This window comes from Typopeltis vanoorti, chromosome 12, assembly GCF_054136105.1.
Source record: "Typopeltis vanoorti isolate ZY-2024b chromosome 12, IOZ_Tvanoo_1.0, whole genome shotgun sequence".
NCBI classification, from domain to species: domain Eukaryota; kingdom Metazoa; phylum Arthropoda; class Arachnida; order Uropygi; family Thelyphonidae; genus Typopeltis; species Typopeltis vanoorti.
Window position 1 is genome coordinate 41,706,114 of NC_143560.1, and position 16,364 is coordinate 41,722,477.

The window sequence follows — 16,364 nt, forward strand, 5'->3', positions numbered from 1 at the left end:
AAGGACTAGTAGAAATTCATTCTGTGGGTTTGGAGTTGAACCATGAAGGGATGTTGAGTAGTTACCGCATATGTTTCAATCAATTTGACTGAGGATAGAATTACTGATGCCAGTTCAGATGAACATTGAACTGTAGCAATATTTATAAAAGATGCAAGCAGCAAAAACCAAATGCCTATGTGAAACCGGGCAGAGTGAATTGGGAGAGCTGGGCTGCTAATCTAATTGCTCTCTTCTATGTTGAGTCAAGTATTTTTAGAGCACTGCCCAAAATGTGAGAACAGTATTCACTGATGATTGTGGTGGGTTGTTGAACGAGCAGGAGGAGTGTAGGGTGCTATCATCAGCAAAGCTGTGTATTGTATTGGGTTTGTAGTCAACTAGAGTATGCCATTAATATATAGAAGGAAAAGAGTAGGTGAGAGAACAGTGCTGTGGCACCTAGCATATCAGCCATCACACTTTGTGTGTGTTCTAGTCAGAAAGCTGGCACTCCAGTTGCAGACATTTTGGGATAAGCCAAATGATGGGAACTTATTTAAGAGACCCTTGTGCCAGATCCTGATGAAAGCCTTGGAAATATCAAGAGTGACCACCTGAGACATGCCAAATTTTTCCGTGGTGTTTGTCCATGGAGAACAGTGATATGGGTAAACAAGTCTTCCTGTTGATCTAATAGTCCATACTGGCAATTATATATTAGTTGAACACATTCAAGTAGCACATGAGTTAATGTTGATAGCTCTCTCCATTGCTTTAGAGAAAACTGAGGTGAGAGAAACTGGGTAATGGCTTGATGGTATAGATTTATCACCCTTCTTTTGAATAGATTGTATGCGAGCTTTCCATCCTGTGCAATTGATACTAATAGAATATGAAAGCATTAAAAGGCAAAACAGATTTGGAGTTAACTCCACACACCTTTTTGACAATTGCAGAAATGCCATTAAAGCCAGGAGACTTCTTTGTATCTGATTTGGATAAAATTCCTATTTCTTTCTGTCAAGAGATCAAGGAGGACATTGTGTGATGAGTGGTTGAAATGGTTGTGTGTGTGTGGGGGGGTATTTGCCAGGGTCAGTCATGCAGAAATTGGAGGAGAAATAAGAAGCCAGGAGGTTGGGAGAAATGATGGACAAAAGTTTCAACAAATGGTTTGGCAAGAGGCCAGAAAGTGTAACTGCCGTACGGATAGTGATGCAAGTTTCCTGCTTTCAGCTGTTTCAGAACCCGATGATAAATTTAGTTTAATCCTTTATCCCAGTGAGAGCAAACAAAGTTTGCGCCTGAAAATATCTTCAGGACTGAATATAGTGTTGTACTATCTTACCTGGGTCTAACCTAGTGAAAAATAAACTTTCAACATATTTCAGAACCCATGTTGGATGAGTTGATAATTTTCTTGCAGATATTCAATGCTTTAGTATAAGCAGTAACCAAAGTGGGACCAGTTTTTCCAAAATCTTCACAACCACTCCTGAAATACTGATTGATCAATAGTTGGATACATCAGTCTTTGCACCACCTTTATGCAGTGGGATTCTTTCTGTTCCTGTGGAATCTTCCCTGTTCTGTGACTCAAATTATTTAGCCATGTCAATGGAATAGCCAGTCCAGCTAAATACTCTTTTCACACCTGTGCTGATATCAATTCAGTCTCTATTGCTGAATTGTTATTCGGTTTGTGCAACAGCTGTAATACCTCCTTCATTCAGTAAAGAGGTAGCAGTGAATTCAATTTTGCATACACCAGGTTGATAGTTTTTAGCAAAATGAGCACTCATTAGTTGAACAACCTCTTCTGCATCTGTCATCCTCACACCATCTGCATTCAGAAGAGTTATTCTTTAAAATCCATTCTTTCTTTTTCTTGCAGCCTATTGATAGAATTCTTGTGGGTTGTCTTTAGCTTGCAGAGCCAGTTTTCTTTTCGTATTCATACAACTTTCTGTACAATAGTTGTGATTATTCTAGCCTGCTGCTTATAACAGACATCTACACATTCATTTGACTCCTACCCTATTTATTCTTCAAACTCTCGAGACCCATTCTGACATTGCATCATTTAAGTATTTTTTAAATGCTCCCATGCACTGTTGATATTCTTCCCTTCCAGCAACCAATACCATTTCGCTAAACTCGGTATGCTTTTCAGTTGGTCATAATTTCCTGCTTTGTAGTTCAGCATGTAACCTTTTTTGAATGGAACAGTCATAAATCTTAGTCACTTCCGAAGTGATTACCACATGATCACTGTCACCAACTGGAGGTGGAAGAGTTGAGTCTTTAACTGAAACACCCTCTGATACTATAATCAAATCTAACACTCTTTGATCTCGAGTTCCTTTTGTCACATGCTGCTCGAGGAAATTGTCCTGCAACAGCTAGTAAATTCAGTTTCATTCTCATAAGATTTTACTACTACCCAACTGATATTTGGATAATTAAAGTCTTCCATTATGGTTACTCTTTTCGTATCTTCCATCGTCTCTATTTGATGATGCATTTCTTCATCTCTAGCCACTGATCCACCAGATCTGTAACAACACCACACTATGTAGTTGATCTTGTTAAATTCAACCTCACACCAGATGGCTTCAAATTCACTGCCACATGAAATGCTGTTGCTAGTAGTAAAATCATAGGTCTCAACACTGACTGGGTTGAAGTCATCTGATATCATCTGAGAGGAGGGGGGCATGACAACATGCCCCCTCCTCTCCTATCCTGTCTATCCTTCCTAAAAATACTGTATCCTTTATGCTAAATACTATGTCTGATTCTGATAGCCAAGTCGCACTAATGCCTACAATCTAAGATCCCAACATATTGAGCTAGGCAACAAACTGTACTCCTTTGTTTCTGATACTCCTAGCATTCGTGCATGGACATAATAATCTACCTGCACATTCTTATGCATACTCTTATCTGCATGACACAGTTGGACAACTTGCAGATCTCCGTGCTTCTCTAGTTCCTTATGCATGTAGACATCTTTGCACATGTATGTTGGGTCTGAACCAGAAGAACACAAAGTTGAAATTGTGCTCTCCTCATAATCATTTCCATGATAATGCCCATTCCCACGATTAGCACAATTATACAACATTGTTGCTCTTAAACTTATATTCTCACCATCACTCCCATTATAATTTACTTTCTCTGACTCTCTGTGTTAGGTCTCATACCAGTTATTAGTTTTTCAAGACTTCTGATGCCAAATGCATTCAGGTGTACGCCATCGCTCTTATACAGATCTAATCTTCCCTCAAAATACTCTTTCCATCCAAAAACTTGCATCCATTCTTTCTACGAAGTCTATGCATTATATTTTTTTAATATTTGAACTATAGTTATTTTTCCTTTTTAATATAAATCTTTAATTTCATTTTATCAACCAACTGTGTATAATTTCACCATTTAAAGAAAAAAAAAAAGATTAGATTCTTTTTAGGGTTACCAGAATATGATATATAAATCATCCCTCTGTATAACAGGCCTCAAGACCTATATGTGTTATGTAGTAAAAGTGATTAAAGAGAAGAAAGGATGAAGTGCTGGCTCCCTAGTTAATTATAGTATGGAGAATGTGATTAGCAAGGCCATCACCTGCACTCCATGTGTGAAGAACGGGAGTAAAACAGAAACTGGAGATTCTACTCTGTAGATAAAACATAGCAATAGCCACTTCACACTTCCAATAAGCAAGGCAGTGGTGTTTAATTGGGTGGTGAATGTCTACTACCTAGAGAATTTCCTCCATATGAGGAATATATGCTTACAAGACAGCAATACTGTACTCATGTCACCAGAGTCTCATTTGTGAAAATGGAAATATCATATCATGGAAAGATGAGGCTGACGACTCAGTTGAAGTTGGTGGGGGGGGGGGGGGTGCTATATATCGCATATTACCATTGTATAAATGACTAGGCCAGTGGTTTCCAAAATTTTTTGGTTCATGGCATCCTTAGTGTATCAGAATTTTTCCATGCTGCCCAAAGTCAGAACATAGGCCTACCTAACAGTTGCAGTGCACAGTTGGTGCAGTTAGGTTGGTTAAGTTAAAAAATAATTGAAACACGTATTTTTCAAATTCACAAACAACTTACGTGAAACAAAAAAAAAAATATTAAATAGGTACATATAGTTATTATTTCTGGGAAAATTCCCATGTTACTCCTCTAACTTTTATATTTTTATATTCATAAAAATAATAGTAAACTATTATTTTTATGGCTATATAGCCTACTTTCATTTAGGAGTGCCCCTTTTTTTTACAATGTCATTGGCTTTTTACTCAAATCTTAGGACATTACTGATGTGTTATAAAAACCAATACATGAAGAATAATATAGGAGGAAAATTCAGACATGCATTTTAGGATGTTGTTGGCTGTCTCCTTATCCCGATATGCATTCATCTGCTTTTAAGCTGTTAAAAAGGAAGGTGGTTTGGAAAAAGTGGTTTGAAAAAATCTGGGTTTTTATATGTATAATATTATTAAGGGTGGGTAGAGAGCACTTTGGGTAGGGGGGGGGGGGGTGGTAAGAGAATCTGAAATTAGGAACTATTTTTTAGGGAAGAGGAAGGAATGATGGGAAAAGGTCAGGGGTGGGAGTAATGGGGTATGAGCTGTTTTGACAGTGCGGCGTCTTCAGAACTAGTGAGGGTAGCCCCCCCCACAATATGCATTCATCTGCTGTTATGCAGATGAATGCATATCGCCGGGATAAAGAGACAGCCAACAAAATCCAAAAGGGCATGTCCGAATTTTCCTCCTATGTTATTCTTCATATATTGGTTTTTATAACACATCAGTAATGCCCTAAGATTTGAGTAAAAAGTCAATGACATTATAAAAAAAGGGGTACTCCTACACGAAAGTAGTCTATATAGCCATAAAAATAATAATTAAATTAGTACATATTTTGAATAATCAAATCATTGATTCTCGTAGACAGGCTTATACGTTGGTTATGCATTATTAAAACACTTAAGGAATAGAACAACGTAGTTAAGGATATAAATTAAATTAAACTTTAATAAATATTTTCCGATATTTCGGCAGCGTCACGTTGCCATCTTCTAAAGGAACTTACAAAAAAAGTTACGTGCACGTAGGCACTACAACACAGAAACTGGGAATGAAGCTATTGTTCTCCTAACAGTCCAGATGGTGCCCTCTAGCGGGTTAAGTAGGTGTTCTTGGCCGTTGGGCTGAAGGTCTGCTGATGTAGGCCTCCCAAATTTGGGGCAGTCACATACAACCAAATTTGTTGAGGTTTGGAGAATTTCTTAGGGCTGAGGCTGATTCCATAAAGAGTCTTTCAAATTTGTATTTGCTACGGTGTATCACTGTAGCTTTCTTCCACCGTATTCTGTGGCGTGTATCCAGAGCATGGTCCGCAAGCCCAGAATGACTGTATTTGTGAAAACGGATGTAGTCCTTGTGTTCCGAAATTCTGATATTCGCTGTCCTGCCTGTTTGGCCAAAGTAAGACAGTTTACAACTGCAAGGGACCTGGTAAACACCAGGTAGGTCTAGGGGAAGTGGTTGGTCTTTAGTGGAGCGGATAAGGGATGCCAATTTTCTGTAAGGTTTGTAACAGGAGGTCAGGTCATGCTTTTTTAAGATTTTGGTAATCTTTTCCGAGTTGCCTCGGATGTAGGGAATGGTGATGGATTTAGAGTAATCCTTGTTGTGAGGGGGGGGGGGGATCTGTGGTTTGTAGGTTCTAATATTTTTTGGATTTTTTTGTGGGGGTAGCCATTGGTTGTGAAAGTGTTGAGGATGTGATTTAGTTCAGTGTTTAGGGCCAAGTCATTTGAACAGATTAGTTTAGCCCTGTTGTATAGTGTTTTCACTACTCCATATTGTTGTGGGGGGGGGGGGGGGGATTGTTGGTGAATGTATCTGCCTGTATGGGTGGGTTTTCTGTAAACTGAGAAAACCAAGGATCCATTAGGCTGGCAGGTGACTAGTGTGTCTAGGAAAGGGAGGCTGTTGTTTTCCTCTTTTTCCAGAGTGAATTTGATTCTGGGGTGTTGGTTGTTTAAGTGTGTTAAGAAGGAGAGAAGTGTTTCAGAGCCATGTGGCCAAATAGCGAACACATCATCAACGTAGCGAAGCCATATGGTTGGTTTTTGTGGGGCAGAGGCTAAAGCTTTTTCTTCAAAGGTCTCCATAAAGAAATTGGCCAAGGGTGGAGAGAGTGGTGAACCCATGGCTGTCCCCTCTATTTGTTTGTAGAATTTTCCCTGCCAAACGAAATAGCCTGAGTTCATTGTGAATTGAAATAAGGCTGAGATATCGGGAGAAAATTTAGCTTGGATTAGCTCTAAAGTTTCCTTGAGTGGGACATTTGTAAATAAAGAGGACACATCAAAGCTGGGGTGGGGTGGGGTGGGGCATTGATTCCTCCACATACAAATTAGCTAAACATTTGGCCAAAGAGCTCACACACTATACTGGCAACACACCATCACACATAAAAAACTCAACCCATTTCAAAGCCAGCATAGAAAACCTTACACTCCAACATACTGACATAATGGTCAGCTTTGATGTGTCCTCTTTATTTACAAATGTCCCACTCAAGGAAACTTTAGAGCTAATCCAAGCTAAATTTTCTCCTGATATCTCAGCCTTATTTCAGTTCACAATGAACTCAGGCTATTTCATTTGGCAGGGAAAATTTTACAAACAAATAGAGGGGACAGCAATGGGTTCACCACTCTCCCCACCCTTGGCCAATTTCTTTATGGAGACCTTTGAAGAAAAAGCCTTAGCCTCTGCCCCACAAAAACCAACCATATGGCTTCGCTACGTTGATGATGTGTTCGCTATTTGGCCACATGGCTCTGAAACACTTCTCTCCTTCTTAACACACTTAAACAACCAACACCCCAGAATCAAATTCACTCTGGAAAAAGAGGAAAACAAAGCCTCCCTTTCCTAGACACACTAGTCACCCGCCAGCCTAATGGATCCTTGGTTTTCTCAGTTTACAGAAAACCCACCCATACAGGCAGATACATTCACCAACAATCCCATCCCCTCCCCTCCCAACAATATGGAGTAGTGAAAACTACTCCATATTGTTGTGAGGGGAGGGGGTGGGATACACTATACAACAGGGCTAAACTAATCTGTTCAAACGACTTGGCCCTAAACACTGAACTAAATCACGTCCTCAACACTTTCACAGGCAATGGCTACCCCCCCAAAAAAATCCAAAAAATATTAGAACCTACAAATCACAGATCCCCCCCCCCCCCCCACACACACACAACAAGGATTACTCTAAATCCATCACCATTCCCTACATCCGAGGCACCTCGGAAAAGATTACCAAAATCTTAAAAAAGCATGACCTGACCTCCTGTTACAAACCTTACAGAAAATTGGCATCCCTTGTCCGCTCCACTAAAGACCAACCACTTCCCCTAGACCTACCTGGTGTTTACCAGGTCCCTTGCAGTTGTAAACTGTCTTACTTTGGCCAAACAGGCAGGACAGCGAATATCAGAATTTCGGAACACAAGGACTACATCCGTTTTCACAAATACAGTCATTCTGGGCTTGCGGACCATGCTCTGGATACACGCCACAGAATACGGTGGAAGAAAGCTACAGTGATACACCGTAGCAAATACAAATTTGAAAGACTCTTTATGGAATCAGCCTCAGCCCTAAGAAATTCTCCAAACCTCAACAAATTTGGTTGTATGTGACTGCCCCAAATTTGGGAGGCCTACATCAGCAGACCTTCAGCCCAACGGCCAAGAACACCTACTTAACCCGCTAGAGGGCACCATCTGGACTGTTAGGAGAACAATAGCTTCATCTCTTCATTCCCAGTTTCTGTGTTGTAGTGCCTACGTGCACGTAACTTTTTTTGTAAGTTCCTTTAGAAGATGGCAACGTGACGCTGCCGAAATATCGGAAAATATTTATTAAAGTTTAATTTAATTTATATCCTTAACTACGTTGTTCTATTCCTTAAGTGTTTTAATAATTAAATAAATTGTAATTAGTATGCTGCACTGCATTAACCAAACTGTGCACTGGGGCACTGTAGTGCGCAGTTTGGGAACCACTGGACTAGGGGCTTACATTACATAACATTCTTCTACATAACAGGAAATGGAGAGGAGATTTAATTGTAGTTCATAAGTTAGTTCAAGCATATGATTGATTGATAGTAAGGGAGAAGGGAAATGTGAGGAAGTTGTACTTGGCTGAATGAGATCCTTTTCTGAAAAGAAAAAAGATGAGAAAAAAAAAATAGTTACAACAAATATATGAATTCTGTTAGGATAGAAAATAATGTGAAATGGTCCTTAGTCAACTATAGAAGCAATGTATTTATGGATATAAGCAGAGCAGGTGCTAGGGTCTTTGATGCCCGCATGCAATTTCTATCTAAGCGCCCCTGTAACGATCTGGGAGTGTGTGGTTCTTTTACGATAACAAAAATTTAAATTACTTGAAATTTCTTAAATAAATTTTGACATAACAGCCACACGTTGGTTCGCTAAATGTAACGAACTGGGAGTGTTGACTAGGCAGGATAATCGTTAAAAACCCATATATTCAAAAAATTCTCAAAAGTTAAAGGAAATTTTGATAAAGCCACTTCACTTTAATCGTTGAATATAATGATACAGGGATTATAGCCTTCTCACTGACCCAAATTGCTAACAAAATTAAAATGAATTTTAATTAAAGTTAAAATTTATTTGAACTAAAGTTTAAAAAATTCTTGCATTTTACAAGTTACTAAATTCTTAGTAACTTGTAATAATTTTTATAAGCGGTACTATCTTTTAGGAAATTAAAAGAAACTCAAGATAGAATGAGAAAATAAGAAAAGAATTCAGAAATAATTAGACTATTCAATATAAGTATTCAAAAAATAATATCTTTACAGAATAACAGAAAATAAATTAAATTACTTAAATATACTTGAAATTTTTTTTATTAAAATTTTAGGGTTTTTGATTTCATATTCACAAAATTAGAAATAATGGTCTTAACATCTAATTCCACACATATATCATTTTCAATAGCTATTAACGCCAAACTAACAAGCCTTTTTTGTGACATACTTGTTCTTAAGTATGTTTTAATCAATTTCAACTTGGAAAAGGAACGTTCACCGCTCACTACATTAACAGTTAAGGTTAATAGTATTCTTAAAGCAATTGAAAAGTTAGGGAAAGATAAATTATTGGACACAATAAAAGTAAGAATATCAAAAGGGCTTTTGAATATTTAAATTATCCATCCGAAAAATATCCCGGAAAGCACAGCACTTATCACATAGTTCTATTGCATTTATGTTTCTATTGTTGCAGTCCTTCAAGAGAATCTCTAAATCGTTATTAATTTATAGTAATCTATACAAGAAATTGAAATTATCATATCTTTTAGTTGTTCAAAATGTTCTATTAACGAACACATTGCAACGTCTAGAAGTGTATTATTATTATTATTCGTGACACCTCCAAGGAGTCCGAAGACTCATCGTGGGAGGACACCTACAACTGTCTCAACCACTACACCGAACCTCTACTACAATTCATCTCCATCAATGCCATCTACTGCCCACCTCCACCACTACCACAACTAGTATTTTTTGTCTGTAAATTGCGTGTGTTCTGAAGGGCCGATTTGTCTGTATGTGGGATGAAAAACCCGAGTTTATTATTTCGGGAGAAAAAACCCTGCTACATCCGTATGAGATCGGCTAACTCACCTTTGATTGAAATCGTCCAGATAAAGATTCCTCCCGTCGCGACGAGAATCGAACTTAGGCCTATTCCAATCGAAGGGTGCAATGTACCATTGTTCTTCCAATTGTGCTATGAAGGCGCGTATGTGTAATGTATAAAATACATTCACTCTAAATTTATCTTCTGGCGATTGTGACGTTTCATCATGATGCTCGTAGTCAAATTGTCGTGTCTTATTTCATCATTGAACTTCCATACCAGTTTTAAATTCTTGTTCTCCATCCACCTCTTCACTCAGTTCTTTTGCCGTTTTTAGAACTTCTTTAAAATTTGTATCTGATTGATACTCTTGTAAGAATATTTTTAAGTTTTTGATAGATTCTAAAGCAAGTGTAATGTTCATATTTTTGTCTTGAAGCATTTTACTCACAGGGTTTATTCTGTTAAGTAAATCATTTCTTTACTTAATAGTTCTTTATTTTAGCACATAATGTTTGTGCTTCATGCTGAGTTTCTTTATTAAAATTTTCATTATTTAAAATTTCAAAAAGTGCATCATAAATTTCTCCTAACTGATATCGTAGAGGGCGGATTGCATTAATTTTACTATCCCATCGCGTTTCTGATGGCTGTTTCAATGTTTGTTTTTATACAAACTTTAAAAGGATTGCCCAACGTTTGTAAGAGAATGAAAAGAATTGTATATTTCTTGAATAATTGCAAAGAAACTAATTGCATCTGCATTCACTTTGGCAGCATTGTTAATGATTAAATTTAAAGTATAAGCAGCACATGGCACGTAAAAAGCTAGAGGATTTTTGTTCAAAAGCAAAATTTGGATACCATATTTGCCCCATTGTCATACCCTTGATCTCGCATGTCTTCAATGGGAATGTTCCATTTTTCCAGTTGTTCCATTATTGATGCACATAAACCATGTCCTGTGGAATCTGATATATCTGCAAAACCTAAAACGTTTTCGCTGATCTTGACAATTCCATTGTCACAGGAAACAAAGCGAGTAATGATGGTCATTTGTTCTGTTTTACTTGCATCAGGTGTGCAGTCTAAAATTATGGAATAATATTTAGATTTTAGAATTGATAATAAAATTGTATCCCTAATTGCGTTACTTAAAGTTTCCAATATTCCATTTTGACTGTCTTTACTCAAATAGTGTACTCTATTGTTTCGTTGTAGGGCCCTTTCAACATGATTTTTTATAACGGGATCAAACTTCCCAAACAGTTCAACTAATTTTAAAAAATTGCCATTATTTTTTCATATAATTTATCAGATGATCTGCGAAAAGCTAAATTTCGGCTACCAAGGAATTTTATAATTTCAATCAAGCATTCTAAAACACTCGTCCAGTGTTTCTTTTCATTTCATATATGCTTTGAGTCTGGAAATCAATAGCAGTTTTGTTTTTTTAAAATTTTTTTCAAGTTCCTTCCATTTTAAGAAATTTTTCATGTGAGTTAAACTAGTCTCATGTCTATGTAAAGTTGTACTTACATTTCTCCAATTGTTATAACCTTCTACAAGACTCAATGGGTGATTCAGTTGATTCACTAGGTGCAACAAGTTTGCAACAAAAGCAAAAAACAGAATTTAAAGTTTTGGAATAAATGAGCCATGTTCTTGGCACGAGCTCCCGTTTTCCATTTTTCTATTATAATACGTGTCGCCAAATTTACAACCATATGTATCTCTGGGATATATTATATTTTTATTTTGAACAGGCCCCATTTCAATTAAAACAACTTGTAATTTTTCATCAATATTTCCCCGTTCACCTGGATCTTCTAAACTCACAGAGACTAACAATGTGTTAGTTTCGTGGTCAACTACAACTAAATCTTATTGTAGTTGACTAAATCCTAACTATTTTTCACTTAAATTATGTTCAATTATCTTGTTAAATAGTTGCAATAGTACCTTCATGCAAACTGGATGATGTGCGCGGTTCTTCAACTCTGATTTCTGATGTATCGAGTTGGTTACAATCTTCATCAGAATATTTTAATATTTTAACAAATTTATTAAGAGCCCTAGTTTGTTTCTTAATATCTGCTTCTTTAGCAGCGTGATGCTTATGATTTTGTGCACCGGATAACTTTTTTTTAAATTTTTGATTCCATTTATATTTTATACCCACAAGAAATTATTATACAACATGACACAGAGACAAAATAATAGTTTGCACTGCGCTACTGTCAGTAGCCTACTGAGATGCGTACCATATGGCTGGTTAACTAGCAACAAATGTGTTATATGAAAACTCGTTTCTGCGCATAAAAACTGTTCACCGTTTCACTTTAGATAGACTGCAGTAGACACAACATTCTGCAGGCAAGCATTTAGCTTGCTCTAGCTGCAAAATTGTAAACAGCCGGCTGATCAAAGAGGCGACAATATACATTTTTTTAAAATTTTTATTCAGTGTATATGGCCTCATTTATTTTAATATTGATCATTCTAAGAATTTTTTTGTTTTTATGATAACAATTTTGTTTCTTAAAAATTAACTTATAAACCGTTCCCTGGTGGTGGCGCCCCCATCGTAGCGGCGCCTGCATGCATCACATGCAGGCGCCGCTACGATGCCCGCTTCTGCTTGCATGCCCGCTTCTGCCAGCCCTGGATATAAGAATATTTTAAGAGAGAAGTAGATAGTTGTTATGGCTGAAGGATGGATTAATTGAAATTCAATAATTTTCTAAATTTAGCAGTTTTGAAAATGTCAGTATTATGTATAAATAAATAAATAAATTTGACATCAAATTTATTTATCTTTACTGTATCAATCCACTGAGATCTCGTTCTTCCTTTGGATCTTCTTGTCATCTTGGCAATATGCACCTGTTTTGATAACCTTTCTGTTTCCCATTCTGTTTAATTGACCATACTATCTGAGATGCAGAGTGGAATGAATAGCATTTCAGGTGTTAACTCTGCTCACATATGGTCCTGAATGCTAAAAATAGCAAATTCTTTCCTGATATTCTTGATTTTAATATGATACTGTCACTGATGTTAATTGTGGTCTCCAGCCTTTGATCATGTCTATTATTTCTAATCCAGTTCTCTGATCCCTAAGTGAAAAATTGGTTTAAACACTGTTTTGTATACAGTTGGTTTAATGTTTTGATTGTTTCTCTTATTCCATATAAATGTATTACATTTAATAAACTTATTCCTTTATTCATTTATATATTTTCACCCTTTTTTTTTTTTTTTTCTGTTCCATAGGTCACTTTGTTTCACATCCTCCTTTGCACTCTTGTATGTTGAAGCAAAATGAAAATATCGGTATTAACAATAACATAAATTATAAGAATTTTCTTGTTTTTTGTGTCTCTGCACATAAAATTGTGCATAAATTTTCAACATTTTCTGCATAAATTTATAATATGGCATCACCAATGCTTAATCAAATAATTTCCTGCATAGAATAGCAGGAAATCATTTGATTAGCAAGTGCTAATCATTAGTGTTGGTGTTTACTGCTTAAATTTTCCCAAAATATATCTGTATGGAATTGATTTCCTATTCTTATCCCAAATACTTGGATAAATTTAGGGGACACATCGCCAAAATTCTGAAGACAACACAAAGACTTCTGGGAATGATGCGGAGGACACTGACGTGTAGAAGTAGGGAGATTCTTGTTCCATTGTATAAGGCTTTGATTAGGCCACACATGGACTATTGTGCCCAGATTTGGTCACCTGGTTTTCAGAAGAATGAAGAGATGTTGGAAAGGGTCCAAAGGCGACTGACTAAGGTAGTTTCTGACCTCTGGAATGTCGAGTATGAGGAAAGATTGAAAAGATGTAATTTGCAGAGTCTGGTGGAGAGAAGGAAGAGGGGAGATATGATAGAGACCTACAAGTTGGTAAGGGGTTGCTATAGGATCAATGGTGGAGAAGTTCTACAGAGAATAGTGGGAGATCAGGGGAGAACCAGAGGTCATCCCTGGAAACTGTATAAAGAGGGTGTGAGTAGGGGAGTGAGAGGCAGGTTTTTTTCGTGCAGAGTTGTGAGTGATTGGAATGCCTTGCCTGAGAATGCCTTGTGGTGTCTGCAAGGAATTTGAATGTGTTTAAGACACGGTATGATGAGATGTGTGTGAGATAAAAGGACCTCCTAGATGAGTCTTTGACTCCATGAGGTCTTGTTTAATAATAATAATAATAATAATAATAAATCTTTTTTTTGTACTTGCTATTGGAAGGATCTTTCCTGTTTTTGATCTTCTTAGTCTCAATAAACACCACTAGTGAACCAGAATTTTTTATTCTTATGCCACCCTCTATTTAATTCTCCCAAAGGGTTTTTATATTGATAGTGACTGTCATTGGTTCTGTTGGAGTGATTCCAGGTCAACTCTTCACTATTTACCTTTGTACTTTGCCCAAAACATTAGAGAGGGGGTTTATACAACTGACCAGCACGAAATGTGATTACATTGTACCATCGTAATGTGTACCCATGGTTTCAGCCAGCCAGTATCAAACACTGCTTGGTTGGCAAAGTGCTAATTTTCTAGCATGTCTTCATTTGTTTGGCATTCATGTAGACACCTAATAACAGGAAATTCCATGGGATTGAACATTGGGTTAGAATTCAGTGTTCAGCTGAAGTGGCTATTCCTTTGACCAGGCTATATAATTTGAGTCTCAGAACAGACTAGATTCGAAGGAGTGGAAAGAATGTATGGTAATTCCATTGCACAAGGGTGGTGCAAAGACTGATGTATCCAACTGTTAACCTATCAATGTGCCTGGACTAGTGGTGGTGAAGATTTTGGAAAAGTTGGTTAGGGTTTATGAAGAAAAGAACATGTTTGAGCAACACAATCACATTCTATAATAATGTTCCCATTCAGTTAGACAGGGGGAATGGATACATCATGATACTTTTGGATTTTGCTAAGGCATTTGACAAAATACAGCATGAAAGATTGTTGCATAAATTGGAAAATATGGGATTAGATTATAAATTATTCAGTCCTTGGTCCACTGTTATTCAATCTGTACATTAATGACACTGCGAAGTATTTGACACGTGACATAAGCTATATGCTGATGATGGGAAGATAGGTAGGATAATCAGGGGTGCTGCTGATATGCAGTAGTTTCAGAATGATTTGAATAGGCTGGAATTGTGGACATCGGAAAATAGCTATTAGTTCAATGTTAGTAAATGTAAAGTCATTCACTTTGGTGTGATTAGATTTTCATTGTCATATTATATTGATGTAATTATGTTAGAAAAAATTGGTCAGGCTAGGGATCTTGGAGTATTAATAGATAGGAAATTGAAGCTCATGTGCCATTTAGCAAGAATTGCAAATACAATTCAGAAAATAATTGCAATGCTGAAACAAACATTGACATGTAAAGATAAAGAAATAATTTTACCTTGATAAGACCTCACTTGGACTATTGTTGACAGGTCTGGTCTAATGGTTTTGTTGGTGATTCTAATATAGTGGAAAGAGTGCAAAAGAGTGTTAAAAATGATATCAAGATTGTGGAATACCGATTATGAAGAAGTAAACAGAATTTTTCATTTTATGGAGGGTGGGGAAAGGATGTGAAGCATTTCTAGATGTTGAGAATGAATGCTGTCAAGAAGGTGAGGGCTAGATGAGAGAAAATCTGAATAGTGTGTGTGATTGGAATGGATTGCCATTGGATGTGGTATGAGTGCAAGTTAGTGTGAATGAATTCAAGAACAAGTATGATAGCTGCTGCTGCTGATAGTATAGGCTCCCTCAATAAATTCCTGACTCCCCAGAGATCTCTCTTAATAATAATAAGGATAATCCCATGTCAACCTGTAAGAAGGGCGGAAACTATGTAGAGCTAACTTTGATTCCTGAACAACCACGAAACAAAAAGTGATCAGTAAATTATTTCCTTTCCTCATTCTGTGAGCACTATTTAATTCTGCAATAGGAAATGAAGGTTTTTTTTATCATACCCCCATGGAATTAAACGACTCATCGCAGTATGTTCTCTATCATGTACGCACTCACACACAGCTCATCATACTGTAACTTAATGTATTCACTGTCTCCACACCCAGCACAGTTTCAGGCAATGATTCTTAACCTCCCACAGTTCTCGATGCAAAAAACCTGCTGTTCCTCCCCTTGCTCACATCCTCATCTATGAAAAATCTGATCCACTTTAATTTGGTAATAAGAAACCAGAAACCAACTTAATCAATCATCACTGAACCCTTTCTAACATCTTTTCATCCTTTTAAACTTGGTCACAAATCCTGTATGCAAGTAATCCGTATGTGGTTTGATCAAGATCTTATACAATGGAATCAACACATCCTTACTCCTGCATGTCAGTGTTCTCTGTATTATTGCCATAATGCACTGTTGTCAGCACAATTTCAGCAAAATGTCCCTGAAATTTCATTTCTCTATCTACCAACATCTTCAGATCCCTAATCTCCTTTGCATCTTCTAAAATATCCCCACCAATCTTATACTGTCCGTCCCGAACTTGAAAAACTTACACTTTGCTATGTTGAACTGGCAGCTCAGTTCATATGTCCACTTACAAAGGTCTATTCAAGTTCATTTGCATGACTGC

General features: G+C 37.0%; 1 protein-coding gene across 6 annotated transcripts in view; it reads left to right on the top strand.

Annotated features, from left to right (window-relative positions):
* LOC150100731 (plexin-A2-like) overlaps nucleotides 1-16,364 on the top strand; it is a 992,258-nt gene that overhangs the window by 707,074 nt on the left and 268,820 nt on the right. The gene's annotated exons all lie outside the window — the stretch shown is intronic.